A 19,483-nucleotide genomic window follows, 5' to 3' on the forward strand; every position below is an offset into this window, starting at 1 on the left:
TTACTATTGTACCTGTATATTAATTTCTCTAATGCCTATAGTTAGCTAGTCTATAAGAGTCTGATAAGCACAATGATATACCAAACACATCTGCTTAGTAAACAATGTTATATTTATTTCCCAACAAAATAGGAATATATTAAACAGCAGAATTAAGAAACTAACATAAAAGTATTAAAAGGAATACAATGTTACAAAGCTTACAATCAGAACACAATACAAGAATATACTTATCACATCCTCTAGCTAGACTCCTTGGCTGGTCTCAAGATGTTAAAAGAGCTCTGAGCCACATGGCTTAGGCCCAAGCCAGCATTTAGAGCAAGGTCTCAAGATGGCAGAGCCAGCAGGCTCATGCAAAGACCAGCATCAAGAGAGAGAGAGAGCTATTTGCCTGTGTGTACTCTTTTTATTCAAACATACACGCCTACTCGTAGTCACCCCCATTTGCCTTTCGTCCAATAGATATTGCCAAGAGGTATTCCTAATATTTATCCATTCTCCAGGAAGCATGCTGTATTGCCCACAAGGGGCAGCGCTTGTCCATGAATCGCCACTTTCCGACCTGGGTCAAATCTTCATAGACATCTTGGCAGCAGTGGCTCTCTTTGAAGCTTGTAATCACACATATCACAGCAGGTGGGCTTGAGTCAAGCCATTGTTATTCTGATATGCTACAAAGCTTTGATGTGTAACTGGTTCCAACTTAGGCCACCTGGCTGTATCAACCAGGAAGTAAACCACAAGAAATGTGATATTAATTCATGTTGAATTCCAACATAAGCCGCTTTGCGCCCAAAGGGCGCATATCACCCTTCTTTAGACACGGTTCCTATTGAACAGTCCATACATGTCTTAACGTGTGTCACTTCCCAACCTGTGTTTCCGAACCAATACCTATGGGACAGTCCTTAACTGTCTTATTGTGTTGCGGTTTTTCCTACATGTGCTTCAGAAACAGCTCCTATGGGACAGTCCATAAGGGTCTTACCGTGTTGCACTTTCCCACACGTGCCACTTTGTTACTGGGTGACACAACAACATCACTCTTCCGTGACAGTTTCCATGTCACCATTCTGTGTCTTCTGTATCTTCTCCTTTCCGATATCTTCAGGACGGGATGCAGTACAGGCAAGGGGTGTCCATTCACTCACCATTCACCAGCACACATTCAGAGCAACATATCGACCAGCTTTCAGATACAGAGTCTCGAGGAGGGCCTTTCGCCCATATTACTAGCCTAAAATACACCTTTATCACACTATACCATAACATCAACCCATTACCATAATATATACATATATATGTGTCCCATTCAATTACGCTCCCGCTCCCAACCTCCTATAACCCTTTGCTGTAAATACGGGTTGGGATTAGGCAGGCTTGCTCACAATGGCCTTTTCTATCGCACTTTTGGCATGCCAGTGGTTTTGCAGGGCTCTGACTTGGCAGCAAAGTCTCTAACTTGTGCGCAGAGACCCTACCATCAATTCGTCCCTCAACTTGCATAGATAAATGGGTGACCCTTCTATATAAATATCGAGTCTAACACATATAAACCTGAAACAACGACACATCCACAAAATTCCATCCCTGTGCCTGGATTTCAGAGACCATGCCCAGGGTATACCATGCACCTCTACCAATTGTTAGGTTCAAGGAACACCCTAGTTCCATGACTAACGTTACATCGGTATCCTCTAGGACAAGGAAACAAACTTGTCTATGTCCCAAATAATACCCAGGTGCTGCCTTCCCAGCAATGATCTCTCCATTCAGAACACAGAGTGAAATATCTTCCCAACATTTTTCATTCACCACCATGTATTGACCTGGCATACAAAAGACATCATGGTCATGCTTCCGACAGAGGGAAATATCAACCCACCTCCAGCTTCCATCTTCTCTGATCACATGTGGGTAATTTAGCTCAAATGCAACAAGATAGAATCCCCAGTCAGTAAGCCCATTGATGCCACCAAATATACAGACCGAGTCTGCACTTCTGTATATGGGATCATACAGCATAACACCTTTCACAATCCAAACTAGTACAGCCCATCCAGGCATTTGACCACCACTTTGGATTAGTGTAAGCGACGTGTTTTGGCAAATTCTTACTGAGCGGTGATGCTAACTCATCAGGCCACTGCCCCTCATACAGAGGCTGTACAATCAGCTTAATGCTGGTTGATAATTCCACCTGCCACTGTGTGCCAGAGCCCATGACAGATTTCTGTCCTGTTCCATCACACTCTCTACTAATCTCTCAACACGGTTGAGAAAACCTGGAGCCATTTTACACTGGGTATTTATGTGACTTTGTTGAATGTTATTAAGGATACCACTAATCTCTCTGAGTATAGTATACTCAGCACATATAGGGTACTAGGTCTTATTAACCACTGTGAGATGTTGAAGCGCCATGTGGTGAAGTCATATTGTATCCTGGTAGCCAGCGTTTGTTCCCTTTATTTAATGGAGCTTGCTCCTGTGTGTGGTCACTGGCATTACCTGTGCAGGGTTTCAACCTCTCAGATGAGACATCAACCAGGCTTATCTCTCCCATGTCCAGCAAACCGAGAACCTCTCTATAGGACTGCTAAGATTGCGACACCACCCCTACAAGGAAGTTTTCACCCCGTTGATGTGTCACCTGGCACCCTCTAGTCTGGCCAACCGACACCTTATTATGTATAAGTGCCAGCCTCCTGGGCACCATATTGATTCCGTTACGTCAATACATGCCATACATTAAAAACCTTTTCTTCTTTCAATTCCTCCCTCCAACAAAAAATATTTTACATTTCATGTTCTGACGGATTGGATATGTTATATTCCTTCCCCAACCTCCAACCCATTGCACATGTATTAATAGCATGTTTGCATTCATCAGGAGAGACTCCGGCAAAAATGTTTCACAAGTCTTGTTGATAGGCACAGTCTTTCAGATTCAGTATTAGCACTACATTGTCCACAAGAAAAAAACAAGTATTAATCTGAATCTTTTCATTTTGTCCCTTCTCTCCTGATGTTTATCAGAACAAATTTGTGGTGTGGTATGGCACAGGTGAACATCTGTCATCCATGTTCCAGAGACCTCTCTAATCTCGCTCCACCAGGGCTCTGGAAGTGAAAAACAAGAGCAGAATCAAATTCTTATCCATAATATCTGCTCGCTTGCTACATTTATTTATAGTTCCTTCCTTGGAACCCAGGAACCTAGTATTCCTGGCTTCTGTAACTCTGACCAAACCATCAAACAACCATGATTTCTAGGATGAACCCACTCTAAAATGGATCCCCGTGGTATGATCAAAAATTTAAAAACAAAATGCACGTCAATGTTGTGTCTCAAAAATTCTCAATATAAACACTAAAAAAAAAATGCATTTATCTGTCTCTTAAGACCTATGCACAAACTCCCCTTTCAGGTGGACAAAGCGTGAACCTTTTGGAACTCTTTGCACCTGAATGAAAATAAAAACAAAGAAAAAAAACGAACACACGCAGCTAGAATGGCTTCCTACCAACTCTTGTCTTAAACAAAATGTATCCAGCTGGAGGACATATCCCATGACCATCTATTAAGCTGCTAATTGGGGGCATAGCCAATTACCCCCCTTTCAGGTGGACTAAACATAATAATTTTTCCACCTGAACAAAACAAAAATAAAATAAATGAATAAACAAATAACAAAAATTAAAAAAAAAAATTAAAAAAAGAAAAAAATTAAAAAAAATTAAAAAATCTTTAAAAAAAATTAAAAAATTTAAAAAAATTTAAAAAACAAAAATTAAAAAAAAATGTTAAAAGATGTAATAAAAAAAATAAAAATAAGAGAAGAGAAAAAAACATACTAATCATAACAGAAATTTAAAGAAAAAAAATAATAATAATTCAGAGGCTTATCCTTGAAAATACTAAAAATATATCAAGGTCCTCCATTATATTTAAAACATGAAGCTCACATCTAAACCTTATTCATAGCAAGGAAACATTGACCAGAAAATTCTTAGCACCCATGCAGCTCACTAAGTGCTGCTAACATTGTTTCCCCCAGTACTACATTTGAATAACCATGCGGCTACCTCCATTTTCACTTTACGCAACTGTGCTACATATTGATGATTTTCAGATTGTAGTCTCCGCATTTGGGTCTTAAAAGGGAAATGGGTTTGATTACTATGGCCTCCATGCTTTGGATTGCTACCCCATCTGGCAGAATAAACGTTATAACGCCTTGGGGTCGTTTTAGGTTGGTGCGATCTTCTTTTGATATCATTATTCGCCACACAACAATATTTTGCGATGTGACCCCCCTTTTACACAAAAAACATTTGAGGGCTGGTCTCTCTGTATATGCCCTTCTCTGAGCATATGGCGATGGAGACTCATATTGCTGCATGTCATTACTATGACTGGAATGAACAAACTTTACACTTTCATCGTCTGAGGAGTCATCAGAAGTTTCCACTGTTTCAACTCTTGAATCAATTTCAAGCGCAGTTACTGCACTTTTATTTAAATCTCCAACATTGGTTCATACCATAGTAACATAACTTGCAGCAACAATAGCATCTGGTTTACCAAATTGTTGTTCTAGAGCCAGGGGCGTAACTAGAAATAGCAGGGCCCCATAGCAAAATGTTGTATGGGGCCCCCCTGCAAAAAGCCCCCCCCACAGCTGCCCTAGTGTCAATGCAGCGTGACCTGTGCCACATACAGTGTGACCTGTGCCCAATGTAGCGTGACCTGTGCCCAACAATACAGCGTGACCTGTGCCCAATACAGCGTGACCTGTGCCCCATACAGCATGACCTGTGCCCAATACAGCCTGGTCTGCCTGTGCCCCATACAGCCCCACTTATGCAGAGGAAGAGGCAAGCCACCCGGATCAGCAGAGAGAGGGATTGCCCACTGTAATACCTTTCATTTGAATTTTCTGTCTTCCTGGGGCTCATCGTCACATAGCCCCCACCTCTTGGCCCGATGACGTCACATGTCCCGCATTGGATCGGCGTTCTGTCTATCAAAGGCACCGGGCCAAAAGGTGGAGCTATGTGACGTGAGCCCCGGGAACACTGGAAGTTCTAATGAAAGCTCTTACATCGGGCAATTCAGCTCTCTGCTGATACGGACAGCTCGCCTCTTCCTTTCCTCTCTCTTCCTCTGGCTGGGAGACTGTGCCGGCGGTGCTCTCATCCTCACTGGACCCCACTCGGCTGGGGGCCCCATAGCGCCCGCATGGGTCGCTATGGTGGTAGTTACGCCCCTGTCTAGAGCCTTTATCTTTGCTGAGCACTGTGACTGTTCAGCTTTTGCATATTTGGAGGATAACTCCAATATGGCTGCCTGTGCACCCTGTAATTTCTCCCTTTTTATAATTCCTAATCCTTGCCCAGTCCTTTCTGATGCAGGAGTAGGGAGAGTAGAACTTTGACTTGGAGATTTTTCAGGATTGTCAGCTGCATATGTTGGCTGTTGTTTGATCAGCATTCCATCTCCCTGCTCTTGTGTTACAAAGGGAAGTGTATCCTTGTTAACACAACAATGGCTGTGTAGTTTTTCCATTGCTCGTGCTTTCAAAGATTGAATGGCATGATCTTTTTGGGCTAGTTGAGTTTTACATTCTTGTAACTGTCTCTTAAGTATTTCTATCGCAGTTTGATTCCCAGTCTCTCTCTGTCCTAAAGATGCAATACTTTGTTCCTTCAACATACATGTTTTCTCCAACTCATTTAATCTCTGTTCCAATACACATTTTTCAGTCACTAATTGTTGAATGTGATCAGCAACATTTGCATCTGCCTTGGCAACCATTGCTAATATATTCTCAGTTAAAATTTGTACCTGTTCCACGAATTGCTTTTTCTCAGCACACCATTCTAATCCTTTTTTTTCCGCAACGTCTTTCATCTTCAACAACATTGGCCATCTTGGAATTTCTGCATTTTTTCGAAGACTTTTTATTTATCAGACCATTATGAGTATTACATTGTTTCCAGAGGTCATTGAATTGTTGTGTTAAAGCATTTTTTTATATAGTCTCAAATCTAACACAGCCGTGCTTGTTAATAAACCTTCAATGACTTCCACTGATATGCTAATTCACAACTAGCTACACTGAAATTGCTCAACCAGTATAAACAACAGCTTACACAATGCACACAGAGACAGACAGATACAAAATACACAGACACAGATAAAGCTGTTAAAAAGCTAACTTTTTACCTGTAGTCCCACAACACAAGGCACACTCTTAATCAATGCCTTATTATATTACCACTGTTTTTTAGACCCCTTAGATCGCAGGCCACATTGAACTTCTATTGGAACAGAGAGCTATTTCACACTCAAGTGGGGAAAAATAAAAAATAAACTAATAATAAAATTAAAATAAAAATTAAAAAATTAACAAAAAATTAAAAAAATTAAATAAAAAAAATACAAATACAAATCTGTATTTCTCCCACTTTTTCCTCAGAGATGTATGGTTTATCCTGTCAATCTGCAGGCTATATCAGATAACCAGCGTTGATCAATCCCTCTCACTCACCAGTACTATTGACCGGCTACAGGCCTAACAATACAATAAACGTTAACACATACACATATATCAGACAAAAAATCTCACCAGATTTTTGTGCGTCCTCTCACTGATTAAATATTTCATAGAATTTTCAGGATCATCCAAGCAGGGCTTTCGATTTCACGACCAGCACAAATCTTTGTCCACAGTAGAGCAGGCCTTTCGTTCTAAGTGTTGATTCCTTAGCTTATAGGGACTCAAGACAAAAAATACATTAGGTTTTGTGGATTCTGTGCAGAAATAAATTCCACACACGTTGTGGGTGCCAAATGAAGTATTTATTAGAATACTTACTATGGTACCTGTATATTAATTTGTATAATCCCCTATAGTTAGCTAGTCTATAAGAGTCTGATAAGCACAATGATATACCAAATACATCTGCTTAGTAAACAATGTTACATTTATTTCCCAACAAAATAGTAATATATTAAACAGCAGAAATAAGAAACTAACATAAACGTATTAAAAGGAATTACAATGTTACAAAGCTTACAATCAGAACACACTACAAGAATATATTTATCACATCCTCTAGCTAGACTCCTTGGCTGGTCTCAAGATGTTGATAGAGCTCTGTGCCACATAGCTTAGGCCCAAGCCAGCATTTAGAGCAAGGTCTCAAGATGGCAGAGCCAGTAGGCTCATGCAAATACCAGCATCGGAAGAGAGAGAGAGCTATTTGCCTGTGTGTGCTATTTTTACTCAAACATACACGCCTACTCGTAGCCACCCCCATGCCTTCCGTCCAATAGATATTGCCAAGAGGTATTCCTAATATCTATCCATTCTCCAGGAAGCATGCTGTATTGCCCACAAGGAGCAGCGCTTGTCCATGAATCGCCACTGTCCGACCTGGGTCAAATCTTCATAGACATCTTGGCAGCAGTGGCTCTCTTTGAAGCTTGTAATCACACACACCACAGCAGGTGGGCTTGAGCCAAGCCATTGTTATTCTGATATGCTACTAAGCTTTGATGTGTAACTGGTTCCAACTTAGGCCACCTGGATGTATCAACCAGGAAGTAAACCTCCAGAAATATGATATTAATTCATGTTGAATTCCAATACACATTTTCCAAAAACTTCTGGAAAAAAATGAACCGTTCAAAAGACTCATTATGCCACATATATTATACGTTGGGGTGTTTGCTTTCCAAAATAGGGTCACTTTGTGGGCGTTTCCATTGTCCTGGTGCTCGAGGGCCTTCAAAAGTGTAATAGGAGGTTGAGAGATTAGATGTGTAATTTATGCTCCTAGAATGCCTGAATGTGCTACTTCAATGTTGGGCCTCTGCATGTGGCCAGGCTGTGTAAAAGTCTCACACATGTGGTATCGCCATACTCAGGAGGAGTAGCAGAATATATTTTGGGGTGTCATTTGTGGAATGTACAAGCCATGTGAGAGAAATAACCTGTTATAATGACAATTTGGTGTGAAAAAATAAATACATTTTCGGTCTTTTTTCATTTATAGCACAGAAAATAAAAAACCCAGAGGTGATCAAATACCACCAAAAGAAAGCTCTTCTTGTGTGAAAAAAAGTATGAAAATTTCATATGGGTACAGTGTTGCATGACTGAGTAATTGTCAAAGTGTGAGAGCACTGAAAGCTGAAAATTGGTCTGGTTAGGAAGGGGGTTTAAGTGCCCGGTGGGTAAGTGGTTAAAACTGGTTTGTGTACTGCAGTAAAAGTAAAAGTAAGTAAAAGTAAAAATGCCTAGTAAAAGTTTTTAAAGCAGACTTCCAAATGGAACTTCCGCTTTAAGTGTTGGTGACCCCCCGACATGCCACATTTGGCATGTCATTTTTTTTTGGGGGGGCAGGTACCCTGTTTTTAGAGGCACCCAGCTCCCACTTCCTCCCCTGGCGCCGCAGCGCCGGAAGAAAGATAACCTCTCCCTCCTCCCTCCCTGCAATTTTCTGGGACACGTCACAGGTCCCAGAAGATTGCCCTGCCATTCACAGTGCGCAGCTCGCGCATGTGCAGTGCACACATGGCTGTGCAGCCACAGCCAGGCGCTCACAGTTAGAATGCCGGCGCCGTGGAGCGGAGGGGGAGAGGAGCGAGGCTTTGTGCGCCCGCATCGTGGGACCGTGGGACAAGTGTCTGATTACTAAAAGTCAGCAGCTACACTTTTTGCAGCTGCTGACTTTTAAATGGGTGGAACTCTGCTTTAATGACAGTTCAGTCCAACAGGTGTTTTTCTTTGGAGATTAAGCTCTAAAAATGGCTGTTGAAATTTTGAAATTTGGGATTTCAATACAAATAAATGAAATCTGAAATTTGAAGTCTCATCCACTTTTGGTAGGTGAAAATCCCCAAGTGTTTGCAAAGCATGGCTGACATCCTCCTGTCTCAGTGCCGCACCATTTTCTGGGGTTGTGTCAGTGGAGACCGAAGACCTATCTACTACCACAGGAACTCCCTCTTCTGTTACTTGAGGGCAGAGGCCAGCAGCACTCTGCTCTGTAGCCAGCTCTTATGCTGGGTTGGTGTCAGTGGAGACCACAGTTCCATCCACCGATATCACCTCAAGCTGCAGTTGTGTGCAGAGGCCAGTAGCATTCTGCCCTGTTAGCACTTCAGCTGAGGACCCCACATCATCCACTCAGGGTAACTGTTGGGGAGTGACCGTCACCTTCTCACCATGGGCCCCTGGAACTGCTGCAGGTGTGAGGTCTTGGACCCTCTGTCCAGTGGCCAGCGCTTCAGCTGGAGGATTCTCTTGTAACTCCACAGATGCTGCTGTTGGTGCAGGGCAGAGCTCAGTGAACTTTGGCCCTGATACCAGCTCTTCTGCTGGAGCCTAACCAGGTTAATCTTCCTCAGCTGAAAAGTCTATCAAATCCACTGTCTCTGCAACTGGTGTCTGGGGATAGAGGTTCACCATCTCCTTTCCGTGGAACCCAGAAGATGCTATTGGTGCTGGGCAGAGGTTAGCAGAGCTCTGCCCTGTTGTCAGCACTTCAGCTTTGGGGATGGCAATCTCCAGATTTTCCACTGCTGATTCTCTGGTATGCTGCTGGACAGGCACATTCCTCCATCCAACCTCATCTTGTGCAGAAACAGGTTTGTCAAGGTCAGTCAGCACTTGCTGCATCCGCCATAAGACCTCCGTGTCCATAGCTGCGGGGGCAGGTGGGCAAAACACACTGTTACTATGCCACCTTGCTGACTCTTCAGCCAGGATTTCAGATCTGTCTGCTGGTATTTCCTGATAGTCCCAGGCAAAGTGAGCCCAGCCCTGGCGCTGAGCAGAGTCTAGCAGCCATCTGTAGGCAATCTCCAGCTCCCATTCCTGAAGAGCCAGAAACGATATTTTCCAGTGCCCAGTGCACTTCCGAGACATTCAGTAGCTCTTCTCTGAAGTCCATGATTTCGTCCAACCGCCATTTCAAATCACTCCCAAAGTTAGTTTCCCCTGTCAACTTCATATACAACAGTCCCAGGCCGCTGTAGCCAAAGCCTTCTGTTGGGCTGTCATCTGCTATCCAAGAGCATTCTTGGGATGCATGCCACCAGAGGGCTCTGTAGCTCTCAGCCAGCTGCATCTCTGCCCAGACCAGCCCGCTTAATTCAGCTGTCTGCTCCTTGTGCAGTTTTTCTCCCAAAAACAGCACCCGCAATCCATACTGCGACCAGTAACTTTCCTGGATGGAGGGGAGAACTTTTCCCTGGTGGTGCTGCTCACAGGCTAGTGTTTTCTTCCAGAGTTCGCAGTGGATAGAATCATACCATCCCATCAGGACCTGCTCTGATACTGGTCCTCTGTGTTGTATCTGCATCTCTCTCGCAACCTCCTTCCGAATTCCTCTTCTATGGCTGGTATCTGTACCTCTCCTCTCCCGCCATCCGGACCTTGGATCCAGGTGGAGGTTTGGATGTCCCAGACTGCACGAAGCATCCCACTGCTTGCCACCAATGTAACGAAACGTCCCACACTCCGCTTGAGTGCTTTCGTCATATACTGCTTCCTCCCAGTCTGAATATAGTTATCAGATATTCCAGCCACTCCCAAAAACAAACAAGGCAATTCTCGTTTGGTTGCTGAACATGGACTCTTTTATTTGAAACACAGGCAATACTAGACAATCCCCCCTTGCATTCTGGGCGGGGTAGACTGTCCAATCAGCAGTGAGAGCTGTTGGAGGAATTCACCCCCACCAATCTCACAGCTAATCTACATACACATCCCATAATATCCAAGGCAGACAGACACAATACAACATTGGAATACAGCCACAGCTCAAACGACCCAGCAAAGAGTACACAACAAAATGAGACAATATACAGTCAGGTCCATAAATATTGGGACATCGACAAAATCCTAATCTTTTTGGCTCTATACACCACCACAATGGATTTGAAATGAAACAAACACGATGTGCTTTAACTGCAGACTTTCAGCTTTAATTTTAGGGTATTTACATCCAAATCAGGTGAACGGTGTAGGAATTACAACAGTTTGTATATGTGTCTCCCACTTTTTAAGGGACCAAAAGTAATGGGACAATTGGCTGCTCAGCTGTTCCATGGCCAGGTGTGTGTTATTCCCTCATTATCCCATTTGCAAGGAGCAGATAAAAGGTCCAGAGTTCATTTCAAGTGTGCTATTTGCATTTGGAATCTGTTGCTTTCAACTCTCAATATGAGATCCAAAGAGCTGTCACTTTCAGTGAAGCAAGCCATCATTAGGCTGAAAAAACAAAACAAACCCATCAGAGAGATAGCAAAAACATTAGGTGTGGCCAAATCAACTGTTTGGAACATCCTTAAAAAGAAAGAACGCACCGGTGAGCTCAGCAACACCAAAAGACCCGGAAGACCACGGAAAACAATTGTGGTGGATGACCGAAGAATTCTTTCCTTGGTGAAGAAAACACCCTTCACAACAGTTGGCCAGATCAAGAACACTCTCCAGGAGGTAGGTGTATGTGTGTCAAAGTCAACAATCAAGAGAAGACTTCACCAGAGTGAATACAGAGGGTTCACCACAAGATGTAAACCATTGGTGAGCCTCAAAAACAGGAAGGCCAGATTAGAGTTTGCCAAACAACATCTAAAAAAGCCTTCACAGTTCTGGAACAACGTCCTATGGACAGATGAGGCCAAGATCAACTTGTTCCAGAGTGATGGGAAGAGAAGAGTATGGAGAAGGAAAGGAACTGCTCATGGTGGTAATGTCATGGCGTGGGCATGTATGGCTGCCAATGGAACTGGTTCTCTTGTATTTATTGATGATGTGACTGCTGACAAAAGCAGCAGGATGAATTCTGAAGTGTTTCGGGCAATGTTTTCTGCTCATATTCAGCAAAATGCTTCAGAACTCATTGAACGATGCTTCACAGTGCAGATGGACAAGGACCCAAAGCATACTGCGAAAGCAACCAAAGAGCTTTTTAAGGGAAAGAAGTGGAATGTTATGCAATGGCCAAGTCAGTCACCTGACCTGAATCCGATTGAGCATGCATTTCACTTTCTGAAGACAAAACTGAAGGGAAAATGCCCCAAGAACAAGCAGGAACTGAAGACAGTTGCAGTAGAGGCCTGGCAGAGCATCACCAGGGATGAAACCCAGTGTCTTGTGATGTTTATGCGTTCCAGACTTCAGGCTGTAATTGACTGCAAAGGATTTGCAACCAAGTATTAAAAAGTGAAAGTTTGATGGATGAGTGTTAATCTGTCCCATTACTTTTGGTCCCTTAAAAAGTGGAAGGCACATGTACCAACATGTTGTAATTCCTACACCGTTCACCTGATTTGGATGTAAATACCCTCAAATTAAAGCTGAAAGTCTGCAGTTAAAGCACATCTTGTTCGTTTCATTTCAAATCCATTGTGGTGGTGTATAGAGCCAAAAATATTAGAATTGTGTCGATGTCCAAATATTTATGGACCTGACTGTATATATATATATATACATATATATATATATATATATATATATATATATATATATATCTGTAACGCCCTGCTCCTGTTGATCAGGCGCTTGCATGTAAATTTAGGGGGTTATCTGTTCTGTACACAGTTCAGATTTAATCTGTGGCTAAATGTGCTTCTGTTCCAGCATTGGCTGTGTTGAATGTACTTCCACACTGTTGTCTGTAGGTGTCATTGTCACCACAGGCCAGTGTTGGAAGAGCAACAGGCTGAAGTGTTTGAGTGCTCTTCTTTCTTGGAAACAGCCCAGAGGGGGTGATCCACCGCTGTGCATTCTGGGAGAGGGTACTTAAGGAGCAGACGCCATTTTTGTTTCTCTCTTGCCTCCTGGCCCTCCTGGCCGAAGGTTTGTGGTGACTCTTCTCCTGCCTCAGGGCCATGTTGGCCTGAGGCTATGTGACTACAGGTAGGCCCAGAAGCCTGTCTGGGGCCTACCACCCCAGAGGTGGTCCTTAGGCTGTCTTGCCTGTTAGGAAGAAGCCAAGCCAAGCTGAGGAGATCCAGGGGAGGACCCTTGCTGGAGAGAGCCAGGATGAAGGCTGGTCTCTCGGGAGGGCCTGGTAACTTACTTGGAGGATGCACCTATACTTAACTAACCTGCCTCACAGTACTGCTGGGTCAGCTTAAAAGTTCTGGTACTGTATAATCGTGCAACTAATACTAAATTCTGTGGCAGAGGATCGTGCAACTAATACTAAATCCTGTGGCAGAGGATTGTTCAACCATTTTGTTCTTCTCAAGTCTGTGGCAGAGACTTTTTGTCCGTGTGCCATTGACCCTGCTGGGTCAGTGAGAGAGGCCTATCCGGGTGAGCAAGATCTGGTGACTGAAGGTGTGTTTGTCTTCAGGATCTCAAATTCGTCAGTGATCTGCATAAGGTATCTGAACCCTCCTGCAACTCCTCTTCTACCTCTTTACTGCTACTTCTTTAAAAGTTTTGCAATAAAGCATTGGAAACAGAACTGGTGCATATATTGGTGGGCGTAAGGCCTAATACAGACTCTAAGTCCCGTATATGGTGGAAATACAGGTAAGGGGGTGACAGCAACAACCCAAATTAAATCAGCCGCTCCTTCGGGGGTAAGCGCTACATATATATATATATATATATATATATATATATATATATATATACATATATATATATATATATATATATATATATATATATACATATATATATATATATATATATATATATATATATATATATATATATATATATATATATATATGTATATATATATATAGCATTCCAGTGTGGCTGTACAGTGAGTCTGATTAGTACAGATCAGACTTAATTTCTCAGTCATCCTGTGCCCCACAGGGTGACTTAGACATAGGAGGTGCATGGGGAGCTGAAACAAGGTTTTCCCAACCACCCCAAGGGATTCTGGGTTTCACGCCCCACCCAAAGTGACATCACAACAATGTTCGGAGTGTTTTTTTTCCTAGGAATTAATGAAACTATAATATTGACTGTATGCTTACTAGGGATGAGCTTCGAGTTCGAGTCGAACTCATGTTCGTCTCGAACATCGGCTGTTCGCAAGTTCGCCGAACAGCGAACAGTTTGGGGTGTTCGCGGCAAATTCAAATGCCGCGGAACACCCTTTAAAAGTCTATGGGAGAAATTAAAAGTGCTAATTTTAAAGGCTTATATGCAAGTTATTGTCATAAAAAGTGTTTGGGGACCTAGGTCCTGCCCCAGGGGACATGGAGCAATGCAAAAAAAAAGTTTTAAAAACGGCTGTTTTTTCAGGAGCAGTGATTTTAATAATGCTTAAAGTCAAACAATAAAAATGTAATATCCTTTAAATTTCGTAGCTGGGGGGTGTCTATAGTATGCTTGTAAAGGGGCGCATGTTTCCCGTGTTTAGAACAGTCTGACAGCAAAATTACATTTCAAAGGAAAAAAAGTCATTTAAAACTACTCGCGGCTATTGCATTGCCAGTCCGACAATACACATAGAAGTTCATTGATAAAAACGGCATAGGAATTCCCCACAGGGGAACACCGAACCAAAATTTAAAAAAAAAATGACCTGGGGGGTCCCCCTAAATTCCATACCAGGCCCTTCAGGTCTGGTATGGATATTAAGGGGAACCCCAGCTAAAATTAAAAAAAATGATGTGGGGGGTCCCTCTAAATTCCATACCAGACCCTTCAGGTCTGGTATGGATATTAAGGGGAACCCCTCGCCAAAATGTAAAAAAAAAACGGTGTGGGGTCACCCTTATCCGAGCATGCAACCTGGCAGGCCGCAGGAAAAGAGGGGGTGACGAGAGAGCGGCCCCTCCCCCTCCTGAACCGTACCAGGCCACATGCCCTCAACATTGGGAGGGTGCTTTGGGGTAGCCCCCCAAAACACCTTGTCCCCATGTTGATGAGGACAAGGGCCTCATCCCCACAACCCTGGCCAATGGTTGTGGGGGTCTGCGGGCGGGGGGCTTATCGGATTCTGGAAGCCCCCTTTAACAAGGGGACCCCCAGATCCCGGCCCTCCCCCCTGTGTGAAAAAAAAAACTGTCAAAATTGTTAAAAATGACAAGAGACAGTTTTTGACAATTCCTTTATTTAAATGCTTCTTCTTTCTTCTATCTTCCTTCATCTTCTTCTGGTTCTTCCTCCGGTGTTCTCGTCCAGCATCTCCTCTGCGGCGTCTTCTTCCCTTCTTCTCCTCGGGCCACTCTGCATCCATGATGGCATGGAGGGAGGCTTCCACTCTTCTCTTCATCTTCTTCTCTTCTTCATCTTCTTTTCTTCTTCATCTTCTTCTCCAGGCCGCTCCGCATCCATGCTGGCATGGAGGGAGGCTCCCGCTGTGTGACGCGTCTCCTCTTCTGACGGTTCTTAAATAACGGGGGCCGGGGCCACCCGGTGACCCGGTGTGGGGATGAGGCCCTTGTCCTCATCAACATGGGGACAAGGTGTTTTGGGGGGCTACCCCAAAGCACCCTCCCAATGTTGAGGGCATGTGGCCTGGTACGGTTCAGGAGGGGGGGCGCTCTCTCGCCCCCCCTCTTTTCCTGCGGCCTGCCAGGTTGCGTGTTTTGATAAGGGTCTGGTATGGATTTTTGGGGGGACCCCACGCCGTTTTTTTTTTTTATTTTGGCGCGGGGTTCGCCTTAAAATCCATACCAGACCTGTAGGGTCTGGTATGGTATTTAGGGGGACCCCCACGTCATTTTTTTTTTTTTAATTTTGGCCGGGGTTCCCCTTAATATCCATACCAGACCTAAAGGGCCTGGTATGGAATTTAGGGGGACCCCCACGTCATTTTTTTTTTTTCATTTTGGTTCGGGGTTCCCCTGTGGGGAATTCCCATGCCGTTTTTATCAATGAACTTCTATGTGTATTGTCGGACCGGCAATGCAATAGCCGTGAGTAGTTTTAAATGACTTTTTTTCCTTTGAAATGTCATTTTGCTGTCAGACTGTTCTAAACAAGGGAAACATGCGCCCCTTTACAGGCATACTATAGACATCCCCCAGGTACGAAATTTAAAGAGATATTACACTTTTATTGTTTGATTTGAAGCATTATTAGAATCACTGCTCCCGAAAAAACGGCCGTTTTTAAAACTTTTTTTGCATTGATCCATGTCCCCTGGGGCAGGACCCGGGTCCCCAAACACTTTTTATAACAATAACTTGCATATAAGCCTTTAAAATTAGCACTTTTGATTACTGATGTTCGTGTCCCATAGACTTTAACCGTGTTCGCATGTTCGAACAAACTTTTTTCCTGTTCGCATGTTCTGGTGCGAACCGAACAGGGGGGTGTTTGGCTCATCCCTAATGCTTACGCTCCTGGGGTCCTGTTTAAATTGGTGCCTTGTGCCAATAACCTAATGCTGCAGCTGTAGATAGTACAATCTGGATGGGTCTATTTAAATTGGGGCTGGAACATAAAGATTCAAATCTGTTAACATATTCACTAAATTTTAGATTTTTTTCTGCAAATAAATCTGTAATCGTAATTCTAATGCCCTGTACACATGACCGGTTTTCCCATCGGAATAAATTCTGAAGGTTTTTCCAACGGAATTCCGCTCAAGCTGTCTTGCATACACACGGTCACACGTACAACGGCACTAGAAAATGGAAGTTCGTCGATTCTACCCAAATTCCTATACATTATGCAAGCCATACCAATACGCATTCCAGTAGACTACTTTAACCAGGTGAGAACAGCCTTCACTCATTTCCTTTGGGCGGGGAAGAAGCCGCGTCTACACCGTAGAGTCCTCACATTGCCTAAGCTCAATGGGGGCCTGGCGATGCCAGATCTTCAAACTTATTACAGAGCGACCCATCTGAGTAGACTCATTGATTGGTGCCGCCACACAAACACCAAACTATGGACAAGACTTGAGCAGGCACAAAGTGAGATTCCCTTACACAGGGCTCCGTGGTGTCACGCCTCCCTTCCAACAGAAATCACACGCCACCCGCTAATAGGTACCACATCACGGGTCTGCTCACAATTGATCCATACCACCCCCCACTTCTCACATAACTCACCACTCAGACCCATACTGGGCAATCCCCAGTTCCAACCAGGACTACAAGATAGGGAATTTCTGAAACTAAGAGAAGAGGGTTTGCACCAAGCATCTCAATTTAGCACCTTGGGGAGGTGGAAAACACTATCGGAACTCACTGACCCAGAGGGACAGTTCCGTTTAGATTTTCTCAGAGCTTTACAGCTACACCACTTTTTAAATACCCTCCCACCACCACAAGAGACCAATCAAACCCTCACAACCATGGAAATGCATTGCTCAGAGACAGGAGACCTACCACACGTTCTCTCACTTACCTACAAACTGCTTATTACACCGCCGGGGGATTACAAGGCTCATAGTATCACCAGATGGGAAAAAGAACTAATTTGCACCTTCACAACCAATGAAAGACAACAAATCTTACTTTTCACTCACAAGTCTTCTATTTGCTCCAAAATCCAGGAAACGAATTACAAAATTCTCACACATTGGTACAGAACACCTACACTACTTAAATCAATTTTCCCCTCCACGACAGACATCTGCTGGAGATGCCAGGAAGAAAGGGGTACACTTATCCATATTTTCTGGTCCTGTTCTCGGATCCAGGTCTTCTGGAGAGAAGTACGCCAAATAATCCAAAAATTCACTGACCGCGTAATACCTGAGGACCCAGCCTACTTCCTTTTGCACGCCACCGATATACTCGCCCGATCCTATAAGAAATCAATTATAAGACACCTACTGGACGCAGCGAAAGCATGTATCCCTTCATTCTGGAAATCCACTCAAACACCACCCATAGCCTTTTGGCTTCAAAAAGTTGAAGAAATAAACCAGATGGAGGATTTAATCCTCACCAGCCTAAACAGACAAGAGAAATACTCCAAAACCTGGCAACTCTGGAACATTTTCAAATTTTCGGAAGAGGGGAAAACTCTTCTTGGCGAATGACCCCGTTTCACACCGGATGGTTAGAAGCGGAGATCCACTGACGCCAGCCCAACTCCATCTCTGTGGGTTGTCACTCTGTTCCCCCCCCCCACCACTCCTTATTCCTCACCCCCCCCCTCCCTTACCTCTCCCACTTAGCCACCCCCCCCCACCCCCCCTTCCCTCCCTTCTATTTTACTTATCTGTTCCTACTTTGACTTTCCTCAGCTGATATTCTTCCTTTTCTATCTCTCTATAATGTAAAAAAAGGCAGAGAACCGTTCACGAACGGAATATTATGTCTAGAAATATCCTTGTTCTAAAACGAGGTATACAACTAGATCGAAACCAAGGACAAACAGCTCCCATACCTATGATCTCTGAATATAATATATAAGTTACTCACACTAATACTCTGTTACATATCATATGAGGTTCATAGTAAGATTGAACAGATGACTTTGCTCAACACCTTCACATTACATAACTGTATGTAAATAACTGCTGTCAATGCTGTTAATACAGATATACCATGTTATGCATGTCCCGGTGAACCGGTTTTCTGACACAAATAAATAAATAATTTTGAAAAAAAAAAAAAAAAAAAAAAAAAAGAAAATGGAAGTTCAGTAGCCACTGCACCACCCTTTGGGCTCCCTCTGCTAATCTCGTGTTTATCTCGTGTTAGTCAAAGTTTGGTGAGAGACGATTCGCGCTTTTCAGACTCGTGCTTTTCAGATCATTTTACCCCTGTTCAGTTTGTGCTTGTGGGGTTTGTATCTGTTCTTCAGTGCATGTAGTCAGTTCATTTCTGTTTTTCAGTGCGTTCTTGTCCGCTCATTTCTAATTTTCAGCTCGCTCTTCACAGGCCTTACTGTTCTTCGGTGCGTTCTGTTAGTTCCTTCTGACTAGCCGACCATTTTGAAGCCATGTTGCAGGTACGTACTCGTCGTAGAGTTTGTGCTGTGCAAGGGCTTGGTGTTGAGGTTCTTGCTTTGACCCAAGCCCAGTCCATGAACAGGGCGAGGAGGAGTTCATGGACCAAGAATTGGTTACTCCAGTGTGACCAATTTTCTCATATGCCTTTGCTGCGTGAGATCCAGGAGAATAATCCTGATTATTTCAGGAACTTTCTCAGGATGACAGACCCCGTTTTTCACCGTCTGTTGGCTTTGCTAAACCCTTATATTAGCAGGCAGGATACCTGCCTGCGGCAAGCCATCATTTCGGAGCAGAGGCTAGTCGCCAAGTTGCGGTACTTGGCGACTGGGACAAGTCTGCAGGACCTCAAGTTCTCGACAGGTATCTTCCCCCAGGCTCTGGGGATCATTATCCCAGAGACCTGTTCTGCCATTATTCAAGTCCTGCAGAAGGACTATATTAGAGTAAGATTTCTCCTTTAACACCACATTCTATGTATTTAATGTTTGCTAATGTATTGTATTTATTTCATCATTCCCTAATTACCATGATTGTAATATGCCGTGAATGTCCCCTT

The sequence above is a fragment of the Aquarana catesbeiana genome, linkage group LG01, assembly GCF_042186555.1.
Source record: "Aquarana catesbeiana isolate 2022-GZ linkage group LG01, ASM4218655v1, whole genome shotgun sequence".
NCBI lineage: Eukaryota > Metazoa > Chordata > Amphibia > Anura > Ranidae > Aquarana > Aquarana catesbeiana.